Source organism: Aethalodelphis obliquidens, unplaced genomic scaffold (genome assembly GCF_003676395.1).
Source record: "Aethalodelphis obliquidens isolate GAN/ISIS:26980383/991018 unplaced genomic scaffold, ASM367639v1 scaffold98, whole genome shotgun sequence".
Taxonomy (NCBI): Eukaryota; Metazoa; Chordata; class Mammalia; order Artiodactyla; family Delphinidae; genus Aethalodelphis; species Aethalodelphis obliquidens.
In genome coordinates this window covers 1,922,298-1,949,765 of record NW_020838042.1, presented here as the reverse complement: position 1 = coordinate 1,949,765, position 27,468 = coordinate 1,922,298, and the positions used below count along the sequence as shown (strand labels likewise).

The window sequence follows — 27,468 nt, the reverse complement described above, 5'->3', positions numbered from 1 at the left end:
GATCAATTTAACAAAGATGAATGGCATTTTGCTTGAAATGTATTTAGCCATAGCTGCCTTTTGCTAATTTCATAATTTGTAGTTTTTAGTAAGAATTAAGGACTCTCTTTTTTTTAAGGTAGTATAAAATAAAATGCAGATCAATTTGTCACTTTATTAGTTTAAGCCCATCAGAAAAAGTATTCAGTGTGAAGACAGTAGCCAAGTGAACTCTTCTTGTAATGCTCAGAAACGATTTTAGCAGTGATAAAATTGCTGCAATTTATATTCATCAATTTGCATGATTTGACTTATTTTAGAAAAATTATTAACTTCTGAAGAGAAGGCTTCAGAAGGATTCAAGTGAGTACAAGTTAGCACAACTAGTATACATGAAGTTCATTGAAAAGTATACTGCTAGAAACTATACTTAGGTATAGTATTTCTACAAAGACTAATTCCTACTTCATTTTGTAGCTATTCACTTTGTATTTATGAATGTTTATAGCTTGCCAGTGTAACTAAGAATTATCACTGCATCTTTTACAATAATCTTTTTCTTCAAAGGGGGGAAATTCTGGAAAAAACAAAACAACTCATTCTACACTGCCGATAAGTCGCTTCACAAGTCATTCCTGCGTTGGGATAGGTAGAATCTTATATTTATCTATTCCTCACAAGTTCATTGGAAGTGATAAGAACAATTTCAAGACAGTATCAGTTAACAAAATAACAATTAACTGAAAATTAATTTTCAAAATATCTTAACAAATCTTATCCTCCTCATTTTCCACCACTGAAACAATTATTGTTTCCTATTATTAAAGTGATACAGTCCAGTGTATTAGTAGAAATAATTAATAATAATAATATCTAACATGCATAGATCGAAGTAGTTTACATGGGTTTACTTATTTAATCTTCTAAATAAGCCTGTGAGATAGGTACCACTATTACTCCCATGTCAAAAATGAGGAAATACAGATAAGAGTTAAGAAACTTGTTCGAGTCTATACAGTTAGCAAATGGCAAAGTGAGAATTCAAACCCAGACAGTAAGATTACAGGGTTAGCTTTCTTATCAGTATGGAACTGTGAAAAATCCAAGCACCAGTTGGAATCCACAATTAACATTTTGGTGTATAACTTTCTGGCCTTTTCTCTGTGCTGACACATATGCCACATGTAAACACACACACTCAAAAAAATCCCTGTTTACTGCTTCTTTTTCCTGTTAACTTTACAATGTAGCTTATACAGTTGTTTATCTTATGTATTTTTTCTAAAAATCCATGTTTGTCAGTTATCCGCTTATCCACTTAAGAAGGGGTATGAGATGATCCTAATTTGTCCATATAACCAAACTATCAATTATTTTAAGTGCCTACGCAAACCCATATATGAATCAGTAAAGTATATAATTGATCACTGCATATTACATATATCATAAAGATGTTACCTCTAATATAATAAGAATGAAACAGAAATATTGAGAGATCAATTTTAAGCAACAACTTTGTCATATATTAGTTATGTCAACTGAAATAACTAATTATCTCAGTATCTAAATATCAAAAGAAGGATTACCTAGGCTCTGCTGCAAAATAATACAAAGCTCTGAGTGTGGGGGTGGACATAGATGAAACAAGACTGGCCCTGAGTTGATAACTGATGGACCTGCATGGTGGGTATATGGAGGTTTATTGTACTGTGTTGTCTACTTTTGTATATGTCTACAAACTCACATAAGAAAAAGTTAAGAAGTATAATAATTCTTGACTTTGTAGAATTTATGCAAAAATCAAATGATAATTTACTTTTAAACTCTACACACCTTGTCAGTACAAGTAAGATATAATTTGATAATAACATATTTTGATTTTTATACTCAACATAAGATGACTTTAATGAACTGCGTGACACAGAGGAAAAGTCAGTTGCACATAGTGAGAGAAGGAAGTTAAACATCATTATTTGCTCCAGTGACCATCGCTATGAGCTTGCAACCAAATTTTCCAAGTTTGTTGTATCAGTTCTGCTATATAAAAATAGATAAGTGTGCCCAGTTGAGATAGTATAATACAAAGATCTTGTGTTTTAGAGGTAGATAGATGATCATATTGGTGATAAAGAAGAACATAATAATAGTAGTAGTAATAATACTAACAGTGATGACAGCTACTTTATATTAGGTTATAATGCACCAGACATTCTGCTTAGCACCTTCAGGCATTGTCTTATTTCATCTTCACAATAGTCCTATGAGGTGTAAGTTCCAACATGATGGGAAAACTGCAGCTCACAGAGTATGTGCAGCAAGTAAACGTCTGAGCTGGAGCAGCCATCCTGCTGTCATTGGTTCTGGATTCTATTCTTGCCTTTGCAACTTAGCAGCTCTAAGATCTTAGGAAAAAATTTTTTTTTATTGGAGTATAGTTGCTTTACAATGTTGTGTTAGTTTCTGCTGTATAGCACAGTGTATCAGCCACATGTGTACATATATCCCCTTTTCCTTGGATTTCATTCCCATTTAGGTCACTACAGAGCACTGAGTAGAGTTCCCTGTGCTATACAGTCTGTCCTCATTAGTTGTCTGTTTTATACATAGTAGTGTACATATGTCAATCCCAATCTCCCAGTCCATCCCACCCCCGCTTCCCCCCTTTGTTTTCATACATTTGTTCTCTACGTCTGTGTTTCTATTTCTGCTTTGCAGATAAGTTCATCTGTACCATTTTTTAGATTCCACATATATGCGTTAATATACGATATTTGTTTTTCTCTTCTGACTTACTTCACTCTGTATGACAGTTTCTATGCCCATGATCTTAGGAAATTTAAACAGATGCTTTAAGTCTTGATCTTCTCATCTTTAAAACGGTACTCAAAATAAGTACTTTAAAGGATTATTTTCATGATTATATGTCTTAGAGTATATAAAACATCTGTGCTTAAAACACAGAAGGTGCTCAGTAACTGATAACTCTCATTAGTAGGCTATATCTAATCTATGCATAAAAATTTACATGGAAATATGTGACAGATTTTTAAAGAGCCAAATAAAAACTACAACGAAAAGTAATATTTACTGAATTCTTACCGTGTTCCAGGATTAACTGACTTAATGCTCACAACAGTCCTATAATGTAGGTACTATTATTGTCCCATTTTATATATGATAAAACTGAAAGAAGAGAAGTTAAGTAATTTGACAAAGATTATATATGTTTTCTATCTGTCCTTCTGGCTGTCTACCTACCTGTCCATTTTTCCATTCATCCATATACCCAGTTACTTTTCTCCCTCTCTCCCTCCCTTTCTTTTCCTGACCCTCTCTTTCCCTCTCCATCTCTAATTTTTATCTATCTATCTGTCTATAGTTTATAATTACATGAACGGATTTTGCAGATTATGGCACTGAAAAAGAATCTTTAAGTGAACTTTCTTTTGATAAAAGACCACACTGAGATTTCAAAAGCAGCAAACACTGTTCTATGCACATATGAAAGGATTGTCCTCAACAAAAGAGATACACAGTATAACATGATAGTGACATGGCAGGCCCTTAAAATTTACGAAGCAATCTCATGTACATTATCTCATTTGACTCTTGGCGCAATGTCTGAGGTTACTATTATTATTTTTCCCATTTTATAGGCTAGATTTCATGTGACTTCAATTTAAAAATATACTAAGTTATAATTCAAAAGTAATGTATACATTATTTAAATGTGAATGCACATTCACATGGAGATAAATTATAACAGACTAAGAAATGGCAATATTTTACTCTTTGTGATATTTAACTTACAGGAAATCACTGTTGTCTTGGAAATCGAGGAAACACAGTGTTTCAGGTGAACTTATGCTTTCTAGAATACCAACACATTTTAACATAGCTCTCTCACAGAGCAACTGAGCAGGAAGCCCTCACAGCTACTCACTAGTGCAAGCAGCATGCTGTGCTGAACTGAAAACACCTTCCCTTTCCAACTCTTTGGAACTGTTTTTTCCAAGAGACTTCAAATGCTACTAAATTTAGCATCAGTTGGAGGCACACGCAGGCATATTACAGTGAAAGCCCAATGACAGAATATGTTGCCACTATTCACAATGTTTGTGTGTATGTGTGTCTTATCTATTATGCCTTACAAGTTATGGAAATAGTGTTATTCAGAGTAACAAGCCACTTCCAGCAAAATCCTAGCAATGACCATTTTTTTAAAATAACTTACACACATGTAGCATGGGTTTGAATATATGTCCGGTCCTAAACCTTTGATATTTTTATGTCTCCATCATATTATTTGAGCCAGTGAGGGTTTTGTTTTTTTCATTTATGATTTTATACTTTTAAAAGAAGATGAATTTGAAAACGTGGGTTTTATTTTTGAAAGGCCAGTATGTCCTTGCCTAGTTGCATATATAATTCAACATAATGAAAATTAAATATGCTTTTTAGCCATCATGATTTAACTTACTATTCTGTTTCCATTTTTTTTAACCAAAGATTCTCCTCAGTGTACTTTTTTTGTCTTGCCTATAAGTTTATTATAATAGGATGCCATAATAAGATGAATCCTGACTTTCAAATAGCATTCATGTATATTACTTCTAAGTGCTAGTTATCTAAATGAATTACAAGCAACTTTTATTTAAAACAGATTTTAACTTATCTTACTGGAAATATTACTTTGAGGATGTGTCTATAAGAGCTTCTATATAACAAACATGCTAAGATTTGGTACAATTTGCTTTTGGTGCTATTTTAATAGGAAAAGTAATGGGGAATCCAGACCTTTCTCATGACAGTATCCAGAGAGAATCAGCCCTGGCTCTAATAGTTTACATTTCCCATTAAAACCCAAGTGAGAATACTTGTGACTGGAAAGGAGAAGAGTTCAGCCTTAAAGGTGGCAGATTTGGGATGATTCTATGGCAACAGAACTGTGCTTGAGGGAAATCATTTGCAACCTCTTCTATAATTGTGTCATCTAGATTTTGCCTTAGGAATTTCTGGATTTCCAGAGAACATCATGACCTCAAGTGTTGTATCTTTAATAGAGAATAGAAGTAGATTAGGAGAATTATTTGCCTACAGATTATGGGACATAGGCAAGTGTTAAGAGTTTATTACATACCCAACACTAAGATATTCTCTTATGTCTCACAGTCATGTTGGAAATACAAGGTTTGAGTTATATACAGTAATCAATTAGTGAAATTTGGTCTTCAGTATCTAGTAGATGCTTAAAATATAAGGATTTACAACATTGTGAAAATGACTATACTACCTAAAGGAATCTACAGATTCAATGCAATCCCTGTCATACTACCAATGGCATTTTGCACAGAACTAGAACAAAAAATTTCACAATTTGTATGGAAACACAAAAGACCCCGAATAGCCAAAGCAATCTTGAGAACGAAAAATGGAGCTGGAGGAATCAGGCTGCTGGACTTCAGACTATACTACAAAGCTACAGTAATCAAGACAGTATGGTACTGGCACAAAAACAGAAATATAGATCAATGGAACAGGATAGAAAGCCCAGAGATAAACCCACGCACATATGGTCACCTTATTTTTGATAAAGGAGGCAAGAATATACAATGGAGAAAAGACAGCCTCTTCAATAAGTGGTGCTGGGAAAACTGGAGAGCTACATATAAAAGAATGAAATTAGAACACTCCCTAACACCATACACAAAAAATAAACTCAAAATGGATTAAAGACCTAAATGTAAGGCCAGAAACTATCAAACCCTTAGAGAAAAACATAGGCAGAACACTCTATGACATACATCACAGCAAGATCCTTTTTGACCCACCTCCTAGAGAAATGGAAATAAAAACAAAAATAAACAAACGGGACCTAATGAAACTTAAAAGCTTTTGCACAGCAAAGAAAACCATAAACAAGACTGAAAGACAACCCTCAGAATGGGAGAAAATGTTTGCAAATGAAGCAACTGACAAAGGATTCATCTCCAAAATTTACAAGCAGCTCATGCAGCTCAGTATCAAAAAAACAAACAACCCAATCCAAAAATGGGCAGAAAACCTAAATAGACATTTCTCCAAAGAAGATATACAGATTGCCAACAAAAACATGAAAGTATGCTCAACATCACTAATCATTAGAGAAATGCAAATCCAAACTACAATGAGGTATCACCTCACACCAGTCAGAATGGCCATCAACAAAAACTCTACAAACAATAAATGCTGGAGAAGGTGTGGAAAAAAGGAACATTCTTGCACTGTTTGTGGGAATGTAAATTGATACAGCCCCTATGGAGAGCAGTATGGAGGTTCCTTAAAAAACTACAAATAGAACTACCATATGACCCAGCAATCCCACTACTGGGCATATACCCTGAGAAAACCATAATTCAAAAAGAGTCATGCACTACAATGTTCATTACAGCTCTGTTTATAATAGCCAGGACATGGAAGCAACCTAAATGTACATCGACAGATGAATTGATAAAGAAGATGTGACACATATATATAATGGAATATTACTCAGCCATAAAAAGAAAGGAAATTGAGTTATTTGTAATGAGGTGGATGGACTTAGAGTCTGTCATACAGAGTGAAGTAAGTCAGAAAGAGAAAAACAAATACCATATGCTAACACATATATATGGAGTCTAAAAAAAAAAAAGTCTGAAGAACCTAGGGGCAGGACAGGAATAAAGATGCAGATGTAGAGAATGGACTTGAGGACATGGGAGGGGGAAAGGTAAGCTGGGATGAAGTGAGAGAGTCACATGGCCATATATACACTACCAAATGTAAAATAGATAGCTAGTGGGAAGCAGCCGCTTAGCACAGGAAGATCAGCTTGGTGCTTTGTGTCCACCTAGAGGGGTGGGATAGGGAGGATTGGAGGGAGATGCAAGAGGGAAGAGATATGGGGATATATGTATATGTATAGCTGATTCACTTTGTTATAAAGCAGAAACTAACACACCATTGTAAAGCAATTATACTCCAGTAAAGATGTTAATATATGTATATATATGGATTTATTTGTACTTTTAATTATTGTGAGAGAATCTGGCAGCCTTCCACATACAATTAGTTGTCGTTATTTGAATTGCATGGGTTCAATGTATAGGATCAATTCCTTGACTAATGAATGAGCCTATCCTGTTGTCTAACACTTCCCGCTCCATGAGAGTAAACTGTTCTGGAGAAAACCTGCAGATTTTCCAATATGAGTAGTCCAATCAGAGACTCCTATAGGAATTCAGGGTAATAAATTCCTATGCAATTGTGTATGATAAGGAAAAGATTCATGTGGGGAGGGGAAACTTTAGCTATGATCTTTAAATTAGATATTAAGTGTTAGGTGCTTAGGTTACAACAAGAAACAAAGACATGAACACAGGCTTTCATTTCATGGTTTGGTAGACCTACAAAAGTTGTCTAAGTTTACTGAAGAGAAAATAGAAAAGATGCTCCAAGAGGTATATGCAAATTAAGGGGCAGGATGGAGGATGATGTACCTCAAAGACAACGAGACGAAAACTACGTTCAGTGAAGGGTGATGTAGGGAATGCCAGATAAAATATTAGGATTGAATGCTGAACTAAGACTCAGTGATAGACTAGATCACACTGACAATAGGTTCTTAACTGATGTGGTGGTGGTGGTGTTGATGATGATTATAAATATTATTATTTATGCCAGGTGATTAATGTGCATGTTATTATTCCGACAGTGATACACAGAGCTTTAGCTTTAACGTATCTGTGAGGATACTGAGGCTTAGAAATTAAGTAATTTTCCCAAGGTCACACAGCAAGAAGTGAAACATCTGAAATTTAGAACCATACCTATCTGACTTCAAAGACTGTATGACTATTTGTCCTCCTTTTTGCAAAGAAGGATAGGGATGGTTCCATAACATCATGGAATGAATGAGATTTTCTTTTTACTATGATGTCTTTCATTAATGGATAACATACAATATTCAGTGCATATTCTTAACCTTGTTTAATCTTCCCAGCTTTTCTGGGAAGTGGATAGTATAAATAACATCCAAGGAAACGCAGAGGAATTCAGCAAGCACAAGTAAAAGAACCAAATTTTAAAGGCATGTGAAAACCTCTCTTTTTCTCAGAGAATGGAAGAGCAGTGAAGGTAGATGAGGTAGGATGGACTATTCCCTACATAATCTTTTGACAATATTCAAACAAAAGGAGAGTCAGCAAATCCCCCTTGATGTGGGAAGCTTTACCACAGTCTACAGAGTGTCTCTTTGAAGCAGATATTCTCTTCTGCAGTTTCTGTCATCTATACACCCTCAGGGCTCCAAGGAGAGGCCTGACCCCGTGGCTTAAGGCCGCCTCCTCCACCTGCACCATCCATTAACATTATTCTGTAACTCAGCTCTTTGTCTTCTCCATGGCACTTATTTTCTGCCTCCTTGATTTCGTCTGCCTCCAATTATGATGTAAGAATAATGAGGGGAGGTATCGTTTTTTTTCATCAGTACATCCGCTGTGTCTAGCAGCACTAAGGATACAGTCAACCCTTAATATGTAATCATGGAAAGAATGAATGAATCAAGGACATCTGACCAACAATCACTGTATCTTTTGTCACCATCTCTCTTTTCCTGTACTGTTATCATCCTGCCATGCCAATCTGTGCAGCTTCACCCAACAGCTTTGATTTCCCAAAAAAGTTTGGAGCTACTACCTACCATCCTCACAAGAAACCTCAGGACCCATCATTTCTTGCGAAGCAGCCATAGACCTTTCTTAAGTTAAAATTAAGGTTTTCTACAAGAGTATATATTTACTAATTATTTCAGAAACTGTGCAATATCTCATGTTTATGTTGAGCTCTTTATTATATTGAGTTCTAGATTTTTTTCTTTAAAATACTCGTAACAAATCGTTCTTAGAAATAGGAATAAAATGATGTAGGAAACCTGCAGAGCAAAGGAAAATAGCAATTGCAGGTTTAAGGTTATGCATACTAATTGCCTTTGAGTAAAGAGAGCTCACTGAGGCCATCCAGAAGTGGAGAATTAACTAATTTTATTTAACTTTTAAATGTTAAATGTTACTGCATAGGCAGTAATAGGCTTAATGACGAGATGATCAGAACTGCTATGTTCTGATGAAGATGATTATCTCTAAGTTTCGACTGCTATAAACTTGCCAAGAATATAAACCGAATTGTTCTTGCAACTGCAAGTAGCATCTACCTTGTATGAGCAAAACTTAGTGGTGACAGTGACTGATTTCGATTTTTCTCTTAATAACCTATATAATTTTGAAAATTATTTCTCTACTACACTTTGATAACAGAAACTGTATCAGTATATGAACTTTGAAAAGTGACTCCTAATGCCTTTTGTTAACTGAATTTTCCAATATGATTTTACTATTGGGACTTAAATTTTACCCCCGTGTTGATATGCTGCTTTTGAGAACTTTTTTGTCAGTGATATATACCCATGGTATAATCTTGTAAAAAAATAACGGCACAAATGTGGCTAGACCATTTAAAAACCAATATGTTGCAGCCCACTTAATCACTTCAGTTAAACATCTTAGGAACAAACTCAGTCCATTTTAAGCGGAAATACAATTTTCTAGATATGTGTCACCACATGACCTTACAACACCTTATAAAAGGTGAATTCAAATCACATCTTTAAATCTGTTGCAAATTCAGTCATAACTTAAGGTTAGTGACTAAATATTGGCAGGTTTACATAACTGATGCATAAACAGAAGACTAAAACAAGGGTGGAATAAGTAATTTTAGTGTATCATTCACTTGCAAAGAGAAAATTCATTTACATCTTCTTAAGCCTTTTGAAGAAAAAAAAAGACTTCCTATAACTTGTTAATATAGCATCTTATGTTTTCGTTTCTATTTCCAGTATAAAAAGAAAGTAATATTTCCTCTTAGGAATTAGCCAGACCCTTTTCTTTTCTCTCTTCTTTCTCTAATTATTTTTCCTTATTTTCTCTGAAAAGACACACCAAATTTCTAAAAGATTTTTTAAATGTTTTAAGATTTTTTTGTGAAATAATTATAAACTCACAAGGAGTTGAAAAAATAGTACAGGAAGTTCCTATGTGCACATTACCCAACTATTCCCAATGGTAACATCTGAAATAAATATAGCACATTATCAGACCCAGAAAATTGACATTGGCACACTACAGTTAACTAAGCTGCAGACCTCACTTGGATTTCCCCAGTTTTGCACACAGTCTTTTACTGAGGGTCTTTATGTCTTGTTCTGTGACATTTCATCACATATTTAGATTCATATAATCACCACTGCAATCAAGATACAGAACTGTTTCATCACCACAGAGGAATCTTTAGGATGATTTTTACAAAGTTACCACAAGTGTGCCAAAGCCATTACTGGATTATATAGCAAGTATGTTTTTTTGTTGTTTTTCTTTAAATTTTTATTGGGGTATAACTGATTTACAATGTTGTATTAGTTTCAAGTGTACAGCAGAGTGAATTTGTTATATAAATACATATATCCACTCTTCTTTAGATTATTTTCCCATATAGGCCATTACAGAGTATTGAGTAGAGTTCCCTGTGCTATACAGTAGGTCCTTATTAGTTATCTATTTTACATATTAGTAGTGTGTATGTGTCAATTCCAATCTTCCAATTTATCCCTCCCTTGCCCCCCTTACCCCATGGTAACCATAAGTTTATTTTCTACATCTGTAACCCTATTTCAGTTTTGTAGGTAAGTTCATTTGTAGCCTTTTTTTAGATTCCACATATTAGCGATATCATATGATATTTGTCTTTCTCTGTCTGACTTCACTCAGTATGAGAATTTCTAGGTCCATCCATGTTGCTGCAAATGGCATTATTTTGTTCTTTTTTATGGCTGAGTAATATGGCATTGTATATATGTACCACATCTTCTTTATCCATTCCTCTGTTGATGGACATCACTAATTATTAGAGAAATGCAAATCAAAACTACAATGAGGTAGCACCTCATACCAGTCAGAATGGGCGTCATCAAAAAATCCACAAACAAGGCTTCTCTGGTGGCTTAGTGGTTGAGGGTCCGCCTGCCGATGCAGGGGACGCGGGTTTGTGCCCCGGTCTCGGAGGCTCCCACATGCTGCGGAGCGGCTGGACCCATGGGCCATGGCCGCTGAGCCTGCGCGTCCGGAGCCTGTGCTCCGCAACGGGAGAGGCCACAGCAGTGAGAGGCCCGTGTGCCGCAAAAAAAAAAAAAAAATCCACAAACAGTAAATGCTGGAGAGGGTGGGGAACCCTCTTGCACTGTTGGTAGGAATGTAAATTGATACAGCCACAATGGAGAACAGTATAGAGGTTCCTTTAAAAACTGAAAATAGAGCTACCACGTGGTCCAGCAGTCCGCCTCCTGGGCATATATCCAGAGAAGACCATACTTCGAAAAGATACATGCACTCCAGTGTTCATTGCAGCACTATTCACAATAGCCAGGACATGGAGGCAAGCATGTTTTAAGTTATTAAAACATACTGAGCATGTCTTTCATTATTATAACACTAGATTCCTCTCCCTAACCATGGTAAACCTGATAAGTTGAAGTTGTTGAATATGAAAACATCGAACTCTTCTTGGCCTTATAAATATGTTGACTGAGGTTGCAATATTTTGGTATCTTATTATTGGTCATTTGCTTGATTGTGATGATTTGAACATGATGTGAATAGTAGGAACAGCCTAGATAAGCAAAGAGGATGTGATCTCCTGTAGCCAGCTTAATCACTGCCCCAACAGGAGACATGTACTTAATTATCCCTCTGGAAAATGTGAAGAATATGAAAGTGAATGATATTCTCAGATTTTCCAGTACATATACTCTGAAGAGAGCGAGTAAAATAAATTAGGAGCTGTATTAGCCTTCTCGTTTCCAGAAAAGTTTCCCTTAGTGTCCTAAGTAATTTACTAAATGATAGGGCAATTGGCTGCCCTTTTTGAATGGACTGATGATGATGCTGATTCAGCAGGGTAGGATATAGACGATGCATTTTCTCCCTTAGAGTGAAAAAGGCTCGGATAGCAATTAATTCACATGCCAGATACTTGGCTTAGGTATGGTAGGGGGAAAACTGAATGGTCATTGACCTTAGGATGGCATAATGGTTAGGAACTGGGGCTTGAGATTCAGAATTCCAGCTCTGCTACTCAATAGCTGAGTCCTCTTAGCTCTGCACAGTTCCTGGCATCTACTCCCTGTGCACTCAATATGCAAGCTCTATTATTAGTCAAAGATCTTAAAGGCTGGTTGATGAGGCAAATGCTAGAAACAAGAGTCAATTAGATGAAATAAAGTAATAAAGGATACATTTATTTAAAGGGAATTTAGAAGAGGAAGGGAGAAAGAACTAACATGCCATAGTCCCACTGTGTATCAGACACTGTTTCGGGTGCCTTAGAAATTTTATCTCATGTTATCCTCACAAGAAATCTGTAATGTAGTAGATGCTATTTGCATTTTGTAAGTAAGCAAATAAAGACTTGGTTTTAAAGTTAAGTGAATTGTTTTAACACAGTTATTTATTCAAATCAAAGTCTATATGACTCCAAAAACGGTGCTATTGAGGTCTGGAGTAGTGAAGCATGAAGAAGATGACTCAGAGGATAGATAAGATTTGAAAGGGGAAGAACAGAGGGAAGGGAATTAAAAGCTGGAACAGTATCATAAGTAAAGCTTCAATGGCGTGAGTCCAGATGTCATATGTGAAGTCTAATCAAACTGCTTAGTGGGATCAGAATCATTGCTCTGTTAGAAACACTGGAGACATTTTGACTGGGGATTGAGGCAGGCAACCTTGGGGATACTAGAGTTTAAGCAGTACTTTAGTCCCTTCTCAGAATCATATGAGGCATACATGCCTGGGCCTCACCAAGATCTACCAAATCAGAATACCTGGTGTTATCACTCAGGGAATCGTAGACAGCTATCTCATAACTGGCTATGAAATAGGCAAGACTGAAACTGTAGATTATGTTAAACAGTTACATCTAAGAGTCACAACAGAGTTGACAGGCCTACATACAGCACACTATGCTGTAAGCCAGGGCTTAGGGGATTTTCAAGCAGCTTTTTGAAGGCCTGGTCTAATCCAGCACCATGGACAGCTCAGAGGTCTTATTTCTTCAAGAACCTGAAATTAAAAACTGCTTTCATCCGCAGACAATTTTCTCTTTGGCCCTGCCAGCTCTACCCTAGAAGAGATACCTTTTATTTTAAAAGGTCATCCTCTAGTAAAGCATGTCAAATTCATCCTTATCAGTGACTGAGCATCCTTGTATAGTGACATGACTGGAGAATGGATTAGGTTTTTGTTTGCAGAATTCATATTGGTCACCCCTTTTGTTCATGAAGTTTTCACTCATTAGAGTTTTTTTTTTTTTTTTCATTCCTAGAGTTCTGAACTTCTTAGTAGTTCTTTGCCCATGTAATTGATACTTTCTTCTCAGCACATCTTTTTTGTCAGTGGGGCATCACATACTTGGTGTGATAGCAATGAAATACACAAATCAAGTGGGAGGAATTAATGAGGGCAGCAATTGCAAGATTTGGATCTCCAGGATTAATCTCCTATAGCTTAATTCAGTATTCTAAATGAGTTTAATGTATTTGAGGCCAGAATAACCCACGCTTAAAAAATCCTTTATGTTATCTATGCTAATGATGTATGTTATAGATAATAGCATTCTTTTCTAGATGGCAGTAAAAGAAACAGTGAGAGCTTTACCTTGTCCATCAGAGAATTAGAATGTGTATATCATGGTTTGGTTAGTTTTCAAAATCAGTTTGGATCTCACAAAATGTTGATCCAGTTTTATGAACCAGATACCAGATTGTGCTATGTTCAAGTCACAATTCATTTCTAACCTTTGGGGATTTCTCCAGTATTGCTGCTTGTTCAGTTTTCCTTGTGATCTGCATTAATTTGCTATCTGGCTTTTTGTAGATTGACCTCAAGTGCCAGAACTGGGATGTTCTGTGTAAAGGAACATATGCCTTATTGAGAGTAACCTAAGCAGGAAGGAGAGTGTGACCAATTGTCTAGGTAATAGGTAGTGACAACAGAAGTATTATTCTAGTATAAATGCATTTAGTTTTTTTTTTGCTCAGCGGGTATCATATCTGAAGGCCTGGCTGGGATACACCAGATGAGACAGACTGTGAGAGACTAGAATGCCAATGGCCTCCCAACTAGAGAGAACCAAATGTTGAAGAGATATACCCCAGATGCAGCCATTTGAGGTTTTAGAGTTGGTTTACATAGAACACAATGACAAATGTTAGTGAAACGAAAACTGTTGCCGAATATGAAAATTTAAATACCAGAAAATTCCAGTAAAACGTTATAAGGTACATAATTTCCTGTAGGTTTAATATTCGGTTTTTGAAAATAAAAACTAATGATTTATGTAATCAGGTAATTCTAACACCATGAATTCTGAACAGTTTTATTGTATCATTCCAATTAATGTCCTAATTATAATGTGTTGTCCATGAAGTTCATGACTAAATTTTAGTATTAACGTTTGCTTCCTTTGTATCTTGATTTGTGCAGTTTATGGGTATAGTAATGATAACTGCAAATTAGGCATCATTAATATTAAATAAGGAGTATATTTTGATAGAAAATGTAAGTTAGGTACTTGAGATAACCTAAAATATTCAACAATTTAAATTTGTATTTTGTGTGAACCACTTTTAAGTAGCTAATAAAGCGTGCATGTAAATAAAAATAAGCAACTTAAGAGAATGATTATGTGAACACCATTTATTATTTCAAAGCATGAATTTTTCAAACACACCTTTTATTACTGCTTTAATAAAGAAATTGTTTCCATATATTTGCATGTAGATCACTTTGAGTCTCAGAGAATTTTCCATAAACTTGTTTTATATCTGCTATATCTGCTTTATCTGCTATAACTGACAGAGCTAGTGGATTATCAATTTGGAAAGTTGTACCTAAAAACATATCTGTAGTTTAAATGACCAAGGATACCTTTTTGGTTTTGTAAATGTGGATGCAAGTTAAATAATTACAGAATCCTTGTTCATTTTGAGATTAGACAATCTTGCAATATCTTTCAGAAATGAAAAAAAAATGTGGTTTTTGGCATTTTGGGTAAAGTATCTTTCCTTTGTAACTCTTTTGTAAAGTTTTGACCAGAAATGGTCATACAAATAGAATCCCACTTCAATAATATATTTCATAGATAAACCAGTAAGCTTAATTCTTATCTTATTGCAATAAGCTCATAACGCACTGTTTGTAGCCAGGCAACTAACATCAGTGCTGGAAAAAGTTTTCACCTCTGAGTACCCCTTAGCTTCTCATTCTCACAGGGACCCTGTTTTCTGAATATATTGTCCACAAAGACAATAACATTTATCAAGTATTTTTTTTTATTAATCAGTCTTATATAAGAAAGTAACAGTAAGCACTCCTGATCCCAATGAAATAACAAATGACCTTTTGAAATAATATAATCCTGGGGGGGGGGGGAAGGAGAATGACAATTTAGTCAGCCTTTATTTATTTATTTTTATTATTATTATTATTATTTTTGCGATACGCGGGCCTTTCACTGTTGTGGCCTCTCCCGTTGCGGAGCACAGGCTCCGGACGCGCAGGCTCAGCGGCCATGGCTCATGGGCCCAGCCGCTCCGCGCCATGTGGGATCTTCCCGGACCGGGGCACGAACCCGTGTCCCCTGCATCGGCAGGCGGACTCTCAACCACTGCGCCACCAGGGAAGCCCTAGTCAGCCTTTAAAATCATATGAATTAAATATATAATTCTGTTCACCCTTTTTGAAATGGTCAAAATCTCTGTTAGTATATTCATGGATGCCCCCTTTGTCTATATCCCTGGCTCTGTGTCCTGCCTCCAGTAGAAAAAAAAAGTGTGTATTTATCCCTGCTCCCCATTGTTATTTCATGTCTTTCTCTTCCTTCCCTTAATTTCTCCTCAGTCCAGATGTGCCCACTTCCATCATCTGTTTGCTTTGTTCCTTCAATACTCTGACACTAATTCTGGCATTAGGCAACCAAAAGTCCGTGATTTAGCATCAGTTTAATTCAACAAATATTTATTGAGCACCTGCTATGCATCAGGCACTACTCTAGATGTTTGGGATGCATCCGTGAAAACAACAGAAGTATGCAGGCCTCTGGATTCTCAGGGGTTCAAACAGTAAACAGACATAATAAGTAAATTTTATAGTGTGTTAAAAGATGATGAGTGCTGTAGAACATAAGTGGTAGAGCAAAGTATGGGTTGGCTTATGCTGGGGTGCGTTCTAATTTTAAATAGGGTATCAAGATAGTCCTCACTGAGAAGGTGACATTTGAGCAAATCCATGAAGGGAGTGAGTCATATTAGATGTCTGAGGGAGAATCATCTTGGCTTGAGGGAACAGTCAATACAGAATTTCTAACTCATTAGTTTATCTGCTATTCCTGGTATTTTATCTGGATGTGGCTAGAGTAAAATGAGAGAGGTATAGGAGAGGTTACGAGAAAGGTGATGGTGGACCTTGGAGACCATTGTAAGAATGTTCTCTTTCCTTCTGAGTTAGATGGGAGCCTATGGAGGATTTTATGGATAAGATTTGACATGTATTGAAAGGATTACTCTGGATGCTGGGGGTGAGGGCTCAAAGCCAGGAGAAAAGTTAAAAGGTTATTATGGTAATTTGGTCAAAGATGATGGTGGCTCAGACTAGGGTCGTAAGAGGGAGTGACTGTCTGAATATATTTGAAGGTGAAGCCAACAAGTATTTCCTGATGGATTGGAAAAGCTATGACAGAAAAGTAAAATCATGAGTGGCTCCAAAGTTTTTTTCTCTAATCAGTTGAAGGGACAAAGTTGCCGTCAACTGAGATGGTAGACTGCAGGTAGAGTGGGGTGATTTTTGGAAGGATTCAAATTAAGTGTGAGATATCTACTAACATCCCAGTGAAGATATGAGTAGGCAATTGACTGTATGAGTTTAGAGTTTAGGAAAATGGTCTAGACTGGACATTTAAATTTGGGAGTTGTTGGCATAAGGTAACATTTAAAGCTATGAGATTATATGATCTCCCCAAGGAAAAGTATAAATAGAAAAAAGGAGAGGACTAAGAAGGAGAATAAAGAGAAGTGACCAGTGAGGTGGGAGGATAAACAAGATAATGTGGTATCTTGAAAACTTGACCTTCTACCTACAAAACCTACATTTTGGGGGCTCATTTCACAGTGTTCTGCCCTCATAATCTCTATATCCTGACTTCCTACATGTAAAACCAAAAGGAGAAATCAGTATTTTTTGAGATATAGCATGTTAATAATTTCAAAGGGTATTCGATGAATGTTAATAATTCTGTGGTGTGATGTGGAAAAATATAGAATTCATAGGGAAAGGAACAGAAGTTATCTCAGGAAATGACTTGAATTAACAGTGATACTGTATCTCCAGTGTAGGGCTGCCTGTTCTACATCTCAGTGGTTGAATTAACAGCAAGATCTCTTAGTAAGAAAAAAAATGTTGTGAGCATTTATGTCTACATGGCTGAATTAAATCCCTCCAACAATGAAATACAGTTAACATAGTATCTTGAAAAGAACCCTAAGTGGGTTTCAGGGAACCTGAATTCTAAATATGGTTCTGCTGCTGACTGATTGCATTAACTTCAAATCTATCATTAACCTCCTTGTGCCTCATTATCCTCATTTCACCAAATAAGAAAAATTAAATATTCTTCCTTTCCTACCTCATTTGGATGTTGTGAATTTAAATGTGTGAGAAGTGCTTGAGATGCATAAAATTTGATGGAGTGTTTTATTCATGAATTCAAGGCATCTGAAGTAATTTGACCATGATGGAAAGTTGCTTCCTTGTACATTTTTTTAGAATGACATTTCTGTTACCGACCCACCCATTTTTGCAGCATGTTACCTACTCCTAACTGTAAAACAAACAGAAATCAGCCTTATAGATAAGCATTACACCTATTTATTTTATATCATTTCAAAATACTCATCATTCACTTATTTATTCAATGTGTATTTATTGAGCACATATAGATAAAGCTTCAATTCCTAAGTAACGATGAGGAAGCCTTCCATTTTTATATTTCTCTGGCGTTTAAAATGTGCTTTAGGGCTTCGCTGGTGGCGCAGTGGTTGGGAGTCCACCTGCCGATGCAGGGGACGCGGGTTCGTGCCCCGGTCCGGGAGGATCCCACATGCCACGGAGCGGCTGGGCCCGTGGGCCATGGCTGCTGAGCCTGCGCGTCCGGAGCCTGTGCTCCGCAACGCGAGAGGCCACAGCAGTGAGAGGCCCGCGTACCGCAAAAAAAAAAAAAAAGTGCTTTAATAGCTGCGATCTACCTTGATCTCTTAATTCCATGAGGTTGATATGACAGATGTGCTTTTTCCTATTTTAACTTTTATTTATTTACTTATTTTTTCCATGTTTATTGAGACAGAATTGGCATATAACACTGTATAAGTTTAAGGTGTACAGTGTGATGATTTGATACATGTGTATTTTGTGTAATGTTTACCACAATAACATTAGTTAAAAACCCTTCACCTCACATAATTACCATTTTGTTGTTTTTGTTATAGTAAAACCATTAAAGCTCTACTCTCATAGCAACTTTCAAGTATACAACACAGTATTGTTAACTATATTCACCATGCTGTAACTTAGATCCCCAGAACTTATTCACTTTTTAACTGAAAGTTTGTACCCTTTGACCATCATCTCTTATTTCCCCAACCCCTGATCCCCTGACAACCACCATTCTACTCTCTATTTCTCGAAGTTTGACGTTTTTACATTCCACATATAAGTGAGATCATGCAGTATTTTTCTTTCTCTATCTGACTATTTCACTTACCATAATGCCTACAAAGTCTATCCATGCTGTTGCAAATAGCAGGATTTCCCTCCTTTTATGGCTGAATAATATTTCATTTTATATCACATTTTCTTTATGCATTTATCTGTCAGTGGGCACTTTGTTTCCATGACTTGACTATTAAACTGCCTGCATTTGAGCAGAATGTGTATTCTGTTTATGTTTGATGGAATATTCTGTATATGTCTGTTAAGTTCATTTGGGCTGAATGATAGTTCAAGTCCAATGTGTTTCCGTACTGATTTTCTGTCTAGATGATTTATCCATTACTGAAAGTGGGATAATGAAGTCCCCAACTATTACTGCATTGCTGTCTAGTTCTGCCTTCAGATCTGTTAGTATTTACTTAATATATTTAGGTACTCTGATGTTGGGTACATATATATTTACAATTGGTGAATTGACTCTTTTATCATTATTTAATTACCTTTTTGGTCTCATACAGTTTTTGATTTAAAGTCTATTTTTTTCTGATATAAATATAGCTACCCTTGCTCTCTTTTGATTCCCCCATGGAATACCTTTTTCTGTTCCTTCACTTTGAGCCTATTTGTGTCCTCAAAGTTGAAGTCAGTCTCCTGTAGGCAACTTGTGTTGCGTCTTTTTTTTTAAATCCATACGGCCACTCTATGCCTTTTGATAAGAGAATTTATCCATTTACATTTAGAGTAATTATTGATAGGTAAGGACTTACTGTTTCCCTCATATAAATTGTTTCCTGGCCATTGTATACTTCCTTTGTTCCTTTCATTCTCTCTTGCTGTCTCCCTTTGTGAACTGGTGATTTTTTATTGTATGATTTCCTTCTCTTTATCTTATTTGTATCTACTACAGGTTTTTGTTTTGTGGTTACCTGAGATTACTTGAAACATTTTATTGATATAACAGTCTATTTCAAGCTAACAACTTAACTGCAGGTGAACCCAGTAGTGCAGGCCAGTCACTGTTCACAGGCCTAAATCTAGCCCATATGCAGGTGTGGGGGCCTTGGCTGTCAACATGCACTTCTGTGGCTGCAGGATCTTGCCACATGATTGTACATAGGAAGAGAAGCCAGTGGTGGGTGTCAGGCTTGTGATGTGCAAGTGCACAGCTGGAAGGGTTAGCCCTGAGTGTGCAAGGTAGTGCGGGTCAGTTATAGGGGTCTAGGCTGGCATCTTGCACTCACTCAGCTACAGAGGCCTGAGTTGGCTCCAGGTGTGGGTCCCAAGCTCTGGTGGGGCCGGAGGGGAGGGAGCAGGGAGGGACTCAGCTGACTGATGTCAGTAAACGTGAATATCTCTGGGTGAAATGAGTGGAGTCTGCATGGTATCTTCAGTGGCTGTGCTGGCTGTTGGTTTCTTCAGGGTAGAAAGCTGCTGGGGTCATCTGCAGAGCAGGTAACTGGGTATTATGGTCATTCCCATTGCATGGCTGGTATTTGTATTGCTGTTCTTTTTTTTTCCTAGCCATCTTTCTACCTCTCAGATTTGCCAGACTCTGGATAGAGTAAAACAGAAATGGGTCCTTAGTGCAGTGCCCTGAAAGCCTCGGGAACTGGTTGCTCACCCTGCTCTCCCTTTCCCAGTGATGAGAACTCTTTTTAGCTGGAAAGTTCCTTCTTGGTGCTGAGTAGTGCTGGCCTGTGGGATGGAATGATGCAGGCAAAATGAAATGTTTTTTTCTTTAATTTTTGTGTGGTGATTCGCAGGTTTTTTGTTTCACTGTGTTGCTAAGTTTCTTAAGTGGACTCTCGAGCAATCTGAGAGCTGTTTTTATTTGTGGATAGCTGTCTTTTTGCTGATCCTTGTGGGAGGACAGAGGCTGGGGTCTCCTACTTCACCATCTTGGTGACATCACTTCAGAAAAGAGCTTTCCTATTTTAAAATAAGGGAATTGTAATCTGTGAAAAAGCCCGGTCTGGCACTGAGGTCTTCTGACACCCAGTGTAGGGTACTCTGATGCACATGGTCTTCAGCTATTATGAACACTAGGTATTTTCCGTAAAATACATAATACCTACAGGGCAATGTGGTGTAAAACAGGAGCAGTAGAACATAGGATCAACTTTCATTAAATTATCTTATTTTTAGAGGGTTCTCTTTTTGTTGGTATAGACCTCCCCTGATTAAGTAATCTTTCTAGCAGTACTTGATGTCAATGTGGCAATCCGGTTAAGATGTCCTATACATGATCTGGAAAACTCCTATGTCCACCATGATATGGACAAATTCATTTTTATTTGGTTAGGTAGGCATATAGTCTTCACTTCAAAGTCTAACTCTGCTGGTTGCTGTATGATCTTGAACCTGTCACTTACCCTTTCTAAACCTCAGTTTCCTTATCCTTAAAATAAAGATAACAAGACAAGTACCCCCTTCAAAGGGCTATTTGTTTATTCAGTCACTCATCAAATATTGATTGGGTACCTCCTATAGGGCAGATGTTATTCTAGGTGATTTATTAAAGTAGTGGATCATAAAGAAAGTTCTGTTTTCAAGGATATTACATGATAAAGAAGGAGATATAAAAATGATATAAATTTTGGATACTGATAAGTTCTATTCAGAAAATAAAAGTGGGCAGTGTGGTTGAATGTGACTGGAAAGTGAGTTGGGACCTAACACCAGAAAGAGAAGTCAGAGAAAGGACTCTTGAGTAAATAAAATTTGAGAAGGTACCTGAACACTGAAAAGGAGGAAGATGTCTGAAGAATATCCAAACAAAGGGAACAAAACGTATGGAGCTCCATAGCAGGAATTGTCTTGGCCTATTTGAAGAATAGCATGAGTGGTATATGGTGATAGTGGAGGTGAGTGCCAGGAAATGTGGAGAAAAATCTTGTTGGAGTCCGATGATGTGTGCAGTCTTCCAGGACATGGTAACTAGTTCGGACTTTTGCCATAAATTAAATTGCAAGGTAATGGGGTTTTTAATAAGGATTGTCATGTGATATGATTTATGTTTAAACATATTCCTTGTTGGATGGAGCTTGAATTATGGGAATTTTTGTAAACATAAAAGAGGTTACACATATGAAATGCTTAGCATAGTACCTGCTGCATAGAAAGTGATAAAAACCAAAATATATCCATGATGATAATTATGGCATTGATGATGGTGTTGGTTAAGGGTGGTGGTGGCCAAATTTAATCCCTAAACCTTCTGGAAAGCTACATTTGACCTGTAAATCTGAAAGTATATGTAGCAAAACCCGTGATCTGCTCTTATTTCTGCACAACTTGATCCAGTTTTGAGTGGTAAGGAAAATTGCTCAGGCGTCTGTTCCAGCCTTGAGTGTCCTCACTCTCTTGTTAGAACTCTCAACGAAGATTACAATGGTAAAAACTTCTCTGACCTAAATGTCACTGAGACCTCAAAGAGAAGAGCAAAGCTAAAGCATAAGGGGGGACAAAGCCAGCTTAAAATGACTAAAAGCGTTCTGGGACCAAATAAATGTCTTTTTTTAAAAATGAGGAAGAGAAGATAGAAGGATGCTTCTTTTCACAATCTAGCCAACCTTTGAGAATGAAAGTATTGTGTTATAGCTTAATAACTCTGTCACTGCAGCCACTTCCTGATGTCTAACCTTTAAAATGGCCCGAACCCATTGCTTCAAAATCAGAAGCCAAGGAAATAAACTTGGACATAACATTTCCTGTAAGAACTATCAATTTCCCACCAAACTTTTAAGTTAACCCTAGACTCAGCAAGAACACTGATTCAGGATTTCCTTATAGCAAGCTTTCATTTGCTTTCAGGATATAATTATTATCAGTGGTCATAACTCTTCATTCACTCTTTTGTCACTGATGCATTTGAATTTAATCCTGAGTCAATAGTTATGATCCCTTTTAAGTGGGGAGGGGGCTAGTATCAGGTGGTAGGATTGTAATTTTAAACTCATGAAGCATTCAGGGAACATCACTTATACTTTTCTGACTGTCAAATTGGCCACTAATTTTCAGATTTTAAGAATCAAATTGGCCACTAATATTTTCAGATTTTAAGAGGTATCAAGTGTTCACAGTCATATTTTTGGTGTTACAATTTCATCATAAAATGTACTTTTATTTGATGACTATAAATTTTTGTTGAACGAATGCATGACACTTTGCTTCTTTCTAGCCACCTAATCAAGCAGTGTTAAGAAAATAATTTTAGAAATGTCAGTATGTGTACTTTCACTGCAGAAAGATCTCACAATTTAAATAAAATCATAACTGATGCATTAGTTTGAAAGGGAAAATATAAAGTTTTAGTATAGGAAAGAGAAGAAAGAAGAGGCTTTTCTGGGTGTCCACAGCAAACTGTAACTTTCTTTGGTATTTAATTTTTGGCTAAAATGCTGAGGTTGGGGAGCCTTAGTTGTGATTAACTATCAGAGTGATTAAGCCAAATATTACACTGAGTTTCTGTTTTAGTTTCCTTCCACACTCTGTGCTTGATCACTTATCATAAAGATTTGGGCATTTTAAAATCTTCTCTTTATCCTGGTGTCTTTCCAATTGGCAAGTCAAAGGACTTTAAAAGAGGAACCACACAGATTATAAGAAGGAATATTTTAAACCCTGAGTTCCTGTTTCATTTTTTTCTTTCTTAAACATATTTTCCCTAAATGATGAATGTGAGTGCTGGAGAGTGATAAATACCACCCGTAGGCTTTAGAGCCTAAATGTTGAATTTGACACTCAGAGTTTAAAGGCATCATGAACATTTCTCCAGAACTAATGTTCAAGTAATTTGGGGTTTACAGGCAATTCAGTAGAGTTGAATGATGTAGTTTTTTTGAAAAAGTAACCATAAAAAGCTATGTTCAGAGAATTGGTACTTTGCATTTATCAGGAGAATGTAAAAGTCAGTTGATGGGCTTGCTATTTGGAATATACTTTAATTTTTTAAATTATATTCCAACTCATTAGTATTTAATTCATGCTTTTTTGCAGCAAACTGAATCTACTAAAATGATTGGATATTTGTTTTAAATTAGAGGCATGTAAAGGAAAATATAAACATTTTAAATGCCCTTCTATTTTTCTCTTCAGCCCATCTCTAGGCATTCATAAGATATATTTCCAAGGAGCACTTCTACAAATTTTATAAACAAACATTTTATTATCAAACATTTCTTTGTTGACCGTAGTGTGCAAAGTATCTTCACCTAGTTTCTAGCACCTTGTTTTCTTTTTAATCATACAGTGTTATTTATTTTACAGTGAAATTAATGCACATAGAAAAGTATATCCATGTAGAAAGTTGAAAGTGAATTGCCATGCAGTTACTATACTTGTGAATTGTGTTTTTTCTATGCATATTCTGCATTAGATAGTAGTGATTACATCTAAAAGAAAATGGATGATCTTTGTTTTCACTGAAGGGATAACCAATGTACATAACTACCACTTTTAAGCAATACAGTTGCAAATACATAGCTTTTCATTTATTGTCCAATCATCTTTTTACTATGAAAGCTTGTAACTGCTGGTTCAAATAAATGCCTCGTTCCTTTAAGTAGCGTATTAGAAGAGGAAGAGAAATCAGAAATACTTTCAAAGGTACTTCAAACACTAATGGTATAGTTGTTTCAGTATTTAGATGATTTAATAAAACCAATGTATTTTATTGTATTTGATTACTAAAGAAAATATGTTTATCAGAATGTTGTTGAGCGCCTATATATCACAAAGGATGAATTTCTTGAATTATTAGATAGAAGCTGATGATATCATTTTTTCCAGTATAATAGAGTTTATGAATCCTCTTCATATAAATAGGTTAAGCTTATACATGCAGATGTATGTGTACCGTTCAAGAAATGGATGTGCCCTTATTAATTAGATATTCTAGTTAAAAGAATTATCATTAAATATAATTATGTTTAAAGTAGGATGATAGTAAGTACAAAATATTAAAACTGTCCTGAATACAAATTAAACTCTTTGGTTCAGCATCTACCTTCCAATCCTAAATGTTCCAAAATGATCATTAAAACCACAACTTATCCTTGTACTCATGAAGTAGAGAAGAGACATTGATAGAAATTTCTAGTTGATAGACTTATTGAGAAAAGAACAATCTGTGTTTTTGAAAATTAAACATATCAATTTGGCCCTCTTCCCCTATTAAGGAAGAGTTCCTTAATTGTGCCAACACATCAAGTGAACTATTCAATTAAATTTTAAGACCCAAGTATAAACATCTGGTTAAGGTTGCATATTTCAAAGCAACAAAACACCAGCAACCATGGGTTATAAATCTCACGACTGGAGGTAATTTGCGACAGGTTTATATGTCAAGCATACAGAATTGCTAACATTGTTCTAAAGATGGGAGTGTGGGTGTTTGAGTCTTGAAAATAGCTGTTTATATCTATCAAACTGAAATTGATGGTTAGAAGTACCTTCTCTGTCAAGTTCTACAAAATAGACTTTTGCCTCCTTGTGTCTTAGACTATTTTACCTACTCAGCTTGGATTGGTAATGTAAATTGCCCTGGAACCACTGTCCGTCCCTTTTGCAAAACACAGATGTGGCATGCAGAACTGTTGGGATGTAAAACACATGTACCAATGTTCTGTACAGCTTCTGTTGTGTTAAAGAGGGTCTAGTTTATATGATCACCTCTGGCACATAGTCAGTAACAGCCTCACCTTGCCCTGGTTCCCTCTCTACCTATGGGTGTGAACACATCACTTGGCTGACTGCTGCTCAGGCAAGAGATTGCTCTCAGAACCGAGCACGCCATCAGCTTCACCAGGAGGGCTGCTGAGCCCACTCGCCATGCTAAGTCTTATTCAGTAGATATGGGGTGGGGTCCGAGTATTTACATTTTTTAACAAGTGTGTAGGTGATGCTGATGCTGTTGGCCCCAGGGAGACATTTTGAAAAACACTGATGTAGAAGTAGGAAGATTCAACTACAGTTCAGAAGACCTGTGTTCCCGTCCCAGCTCTACATTTCAGATCTAGCGAATGGACCAAACTTTCAAGGTTTTAGTTCTCTTTGTCTGTACCATGGATGGTTAGATTGGTTTTCCAATTTTAAATTAAATAGGATATAGTTCTGATGCACTACACAATGTACCAAAGAAGGATGAATATTTCCCTTCATTTTTTGCTCTGTCTCCTATTCCTAGGTGATCTCACTAATGCTCTTTGTTTAAATTACTAACTTTCCTGCACAGCCTTTAAAATATACATCTCTGCCCTGAATGCTGGTCTTATGTACCCATCTGCCTAAGTGACATTGCCACTGTTGAAGGCAGCTCAAATTCAATGAACACCACATTGAACTTTTCTGTTTTGGCTGTGTCAGGTCTTAGTTGCAGCACACGAGATCTTCGTTGCGGCAAGTGGGATCTTTCATTGCGGCACACCAGCTTCTCTCTAATTGTGGCGTGCGGGTTTTCTCTCTCCAGTTGTGGCGTGCAGGTTCCAGAGCGCATGAGCTCTGTAGTTTGCGCCACACAGGCTCTCTACTTGAGGCACGTGAGCTCAGTAGTGGTGCGCGGGCTTAGTTGCCCCATGGCATGTGGGATCTTAGTTCCCCAACCAGGATCGAACCCATGTCCCCTGCATTGGAAGGTGGATTCTTTACCACTGGACCACCAGGGAAGTCCCCAAATTGAACTTATGATCTTGTCTTTCAAACGTGATACACATCCACTTTGCCCCCGCCTCCCCCATCCCAGTGTATGTCACCATCCAGTCAAGCAGGTTCAAAGTCTGGGACTCATACTTGATTCCTCTTCACCGTCTTTCAACCGCCATGTCAAATCCCACTGGTTTAACCTTCTTAATATCTCTACAGTTTTCCTCTATGTCCCTCATTATCCTAGGGTAAGCTGCTATCATTTCTTACTGTGATGGCCACAATAATCTCTTAATTGGCCGAATTAAAATGAATCTGCCCTTCCCCACCACCCTGTTCTCTCTACAGCCAGAGTGCTGTTTTAAAACTGCACACCTAGCCTTTTCACTATTCTGTTTCGGAGGATTGTTATTACTTTTGGCCTTAACATGCTCTTCAAAGCCCAACATGCCCTATAGCTTCTGCTATGTTTGCAGTATTACCTTTCACTACTTCTTCCTTCTTGTCACTTATTTTTGTACTCCAATCACACTAACTTTTTTTGTAGATCCTTCTAAATACAGTGCCATGATCTCTTTTGACTTTGCACATGTTATTCCCTCTGTCGGGAACTCTGCTCACAATCTCCACCTCCACCTCCACCCCCACATACGCACTTACCTTTTCCTGCTCACCTTACAGAACTACTTTGGTTGTTACCCCTTGGGGAGGATTTCTCTAGATCCCCCACTCCCAAATTAGATTAGATCCTCTTGCTATATGATTTTTTGTTACCCTTTATTTTCCTCTCATAGTCCTTATTTCAGTTTGTAATTACATGTTATTTGGGTGAGCACTTGATTATTATCTCTCTCACCCACTAGACCGTGGGCATACTTTGCTCACCACTGAATCCACAGAACCACAGACCATATTTCACACAATAGACATTCTAGAGAAATTGGTCAAATTGATGAATGAA

General features: G+C 36.7%; 1 protein-coding gene across 3 annotated transcripts in view; it reads left to right on the top strand.

The window, feature by feature from the left end:
• Positions 1–27,468, top strand: part of DMD (dystrophin) — a 2,234,319-nt gene that overhangs the window by 1,170,178 nt on the left and 1,036,673 nt on the right. The window lies entirely within an intron of this gene.